The following is a 4,522-nucleotide window of genomic DNA, read 5'->3' on the forward strand; positions in this document are numbered from 1 at the left end:
CCCCTATGCTGGGGCATCAAACCTTTATAAGACCAAGGGCCTTGCTTCCCATCAATGTCAGACAAGGCCATTCTCTGCACCTATGTATCTGGAGCCATGGATCCCTCCCTTTACACTCCTTGGTTGGTGGTCTAGTCCCTGGGAGCACTGGGTGATCCATTCAGTTGATGCTGTTCTTCCTACCCCTCAGCTCCTCCAGTCCTTCTGCCAGCTCACCTACCAGGGTCCCTGAGCTCAGTCTAATGGTTGGCTCCAAGCATCCACACCTGTATTGTTCAGTTGCTGGATGAACCTCCCAAGGAGCAGTCATACCAGGTTCCTGTCAGAAAATGCTTCTTGGGCAACAGCAACAGTGTTGGATTAGGTGTCTGCAGACAGGATGGATGTCCAGGTGGAGCACTGCTCCATGTTTTGTCCCAGTTGTTCCTTTGGGTAGAACATTTTGGATTAAAAAACTTTGAAATGGGGGTGTGTGGTCCCATCTACCACTGAGAGGGCATGCCCATTCACTGGAGGAGGTCTCAAAGGTTCTATCTTCTCTCTACTGAAATCATCCTTGTTAGGTCCTGGGAGCCTTCTCGATTCCCTGGGAGTCTGGGACCTCCAGTGGCTATCACCAGCTCCTCACCCCTGTACATATTTATATTCAATTTCCTGACCCTCTGAAACTCTCTCCTGTCCCCACCAGTACCTGATACTACCCCCTTATTTCTCCTCCTCCCTCCTAAGTCCCTCCTCCCTTTACCAACAACAATCTTCCTGTTCCCCCCTGAATATAGTTTTGAAACATCCACACCCTGGTCTTCCTTCCTCCTAAACTCTATATGGTCTGTTGGTTGTATCATGGGCATTGTAAGGTTTGGGGCTAATATAGACTCATCAGTGAATATATATATATATATATATATATATATATATATATATATATAGTGTGTGTGTGTGTGTGTATGTGTGTGTGTGTGTGTGTGTGTTTGTGTGTTTGATTTGGGTTACCTCACTCAGGATGATGTTCCGTCCACTTGCCTGAGAATTTCATGAAGCCACTCTTTTTAATATCTGACTATTAATATTCCATTGTGTAAATATACCACATTTTTCATATCCATTCTTCTGTTGAGGCACATCTAGGTTGCTTCCAGCTTCTGGTGATTTGTAAATAAGGCTGCTATGAACATAGTGGAACATGTGTCCTTGTTATATGTTAGAGCATCTTTTGGGTATATGCCCAGGAAGAGTATAGCTGAGTTTTCAGGTAATATTATGTCCAATTTTCTGATGAACTGCCAGACTGATTTCCCGAGTGGTTGTACCAGCTTGCAATCCCACCAGCAATGGAGGAGTGTTCCTCTTTCTCCACATCCTCGCCAGCATCTGTTGTCACCTGAGTTTTTGATCTTAGCCATTCTGACTGGTGTGAGGTGAAATCTCAGGGTTGTTTTGATTTGCATTTCCCTGATGACTAAGGATGCTGAATATTTCTTTAAGTCCTTCTTAGTCATTTGAGATTCCTCAGTTAAGAATCCTCTATTTAGTTCTGTACCCCATTTTTAATGGGGTTATTTGGTTTTCTGGAGTATAACTTCTTGGGTATTTACCTTGTTCCCCTAACTGGGCTCCCTTGAGTGGCTTCCGTGGGAAAAGATGTGCCTAGTCCTGCAGTAACTTGCTGTGCCACAGTGGGTTGTCATCCAAAGAGGCCTCTCCATTCTCAGAGGAAAAGGGGAGGGAGGATGGCGGGTGTGTGAGGTGGGCCTCGGAAGGGAAGCTGAAATTGAATGTACAATGGAAAAAAAAAAAACCTTAATCGGACGAAGAACAGTCTACTGAAAACAAGGTCTGCATTATTTACACTTGTTGGAAAGCCCTGTGTATATTACACTGATACCAGTTCAATTGCAGATATACTGTAGTCCTTCCTGAGTGACAACCTTTGGCTTATTGGTTTTCTTCCAAGAATGCAGATCCATATCTTGTTTCTTTAATCAACACTATGCAAATAACCAGTTGATTGGTTTTTTTTTGCATCTTACAGATATTAGTTGTGATTAAAATTACTTATTAATGTTTTAATGCCCATTTAATTGTTATCCTATTTTTCTGTGGAAATATATATTTAGAAACATTAACTCTAGTTATTTGATTTTTAACATCTTTTATTTCTCTCACATTTTCTCTCATCAGAAACAAGGTGATGCACTAAAGTTCAAGAATTTTTTTAAAATAGAGTAGAAACTAGGAACAGCTTCTCATTTTCCCAGACTTCCAATCATTCTTTTCACTTTATTTCTAGTAGAAAAATAGGTTCTATTGACAGGCATTTTATTCTAACAACTATTTCTATCAGTTCAATTGTTGCTTTCATGTCAATACTTTAAGAATTCTTCAATAATTCTTCTTTAATACCACTATTGAAAACAATAGTCATTACCTGTACTGCTATTATGACTTGCCTTAGGTTTAAATTGTAGGTGGAAATTATAATATCTGGGTCACTTATCACACACACCATTGTTATGTTAATTAATACTTTGGCTGTTATCTAAAGTAAGTTACCTGGTTATAGAGGAAGGATGACTGCTATACTATAGCTTTAGAAGCACTTCCTTGAAAGTTGTCTTAATCATATAAAAATATAATATCCTTTGATTTAGAAAATAAGGTGCCTTAGAAGAGAAATGTGACTTTTTGATTTGGTCTGATATCTATAAGGTGGTAACTTGTTGTCATTACAACAATATAAAATAAAGGTTACCCCTCAGCAACTGATCCAAAAAGACTAAAGTATTTACTGTTGACAGAAGATTTCAGTTTGGTAGCAACACAACTGCAAATCTGACAAGGCTAGAGTAATCATGTTCTTTTCCAAAGTATGTCCCTGCATATTTAATATATAGTATTTTTAAGTGCAGAGGCACAGTTGTACTATTATCACATTTTAATTTACCTCCTGAGAGAGTGTTCTTAGAAATTTATGACTGAATTGAAAATGAAAATAAAATACTTCTTTGGGATGACATGTGGAATTCAGTCAAATTTAAGTCCTGGAGAAAAATGGCTCTACACCACAACCATAAACTTTTAGAGAAAGACAATTCTCAATAACAGGATTTATGTCCTTACCATTCTAGAACTCTTTCTTTTTCAGCAAAGCTTCACAATAATTTGAGGATGGCAGCCTTGGAATGCATATTATTCTATCAATTTGTCAGTGCCCACTTGTATGCCTCTGTAAATAAAGAGGTGCTTGTACTGCCTGATTTGTGGGTTGCCAGGGGGCAAATTACCTAAAAATTGACTTCTGCTTAATAAGATGCTAATTTGCCAGCTATAGATGACTCAGCCCCTCTGACACTTCAGGAAGGCCTAATTGCTTCTAAAGCTGAACAATACCTAGAGACTTTGAACCATTTACTTTTACTGGTCTTCATAATTCTGAAAGTCTTCCTCTCATAGAAAAAAATTTAAGCAAAATCATTGTAGTAAGTTGGCTATATGACATCAAGTGTATCATATAATCTTAAGTGAGAAAATAAAAATATTTAAATTGTCTATAAAACACTATCTCAAATGGCTGAGAATATATACTATTACAGTGATGAAGTTAAGAGACCATAGCTTGGAATGATTTACATTTAAGGAGTGAAAAGGTTATGAAATTAACATTTTTTTCTTTTATCATCTTTTCAGTGTTTTCAATTTTATTTAAATATTAGCAACAATTTTGATTTTAAAGGAGAAAAAAGCCTCAGCATCTAAAAATAGTCCATTGGAAGCACTATTCCATACTACTAACTTTTATTTACCAAAGTTGCTTAAATATTGAAAATTCCTAGCCTTTGCCAGGCATAGTGGTGGTACCTGGCTTTAATTCAAGCACTTGTGAGGAAGAATCAGGCAGATATCTGTGAGTGCAAAACCAGCCAGGCCTACACAGTTAGTTACAGTACAGCCAGTATTACATGTTGAGAATATGTCTTAAAATTAAATAAAAAATGCAGGGTTTTTACCCTTATTAAATAAATTATAAGCTGCATTTATTATTTCCTATCTTAGATATATCACAATAATTTTTAAAGCCTTCTTCGTCCTTAAAGTAATTCTGGCACAACTTGAAATATTTCTACAATGTAAAAGACATTTAATAAATAGGTAGGGAATGATGAATGCCAGAAGTAATAAAGATATTAATTCCTCCAACTTTGTCATTATATGTCAGTAAATATATTGAATTTGGTACATTTACACAATGGAATATTACCAGCTATCAAAAACAATGACTTTATGAAATTGTAGGGTAAAATGGTTGAAACTGGAAATCATCCTGTGAGGTAACTCAATCACAGAAAAACACACATGGTATGCACTCATTGATAAGTGGCTATTAGCCCAAATGCTTGAATTACCCTAGATGCCTAGAACAAATGAAACTCAAGACGGATGATCAAAATGTGAATGTTTCACTCCTTCTTTAAAAGGGGAACAAGAATACCCTTGGCAGGGAATAGAGAGGCAAAGATTAAAA

This window comes from Rattus rattus, chromosome X, assembly GCF_011064425.1.
Source record: "Rattus rattus isolate New Zealand chromosome X, Rrattus_CSIRO_v1, whole genome shotgun sequence".
NCBI classification, from domain to species: Eukaryota; Metazoa; Chordata; class Mammalia; order Rodentia; family Muridae; genus Rattus; species Rattus rattus.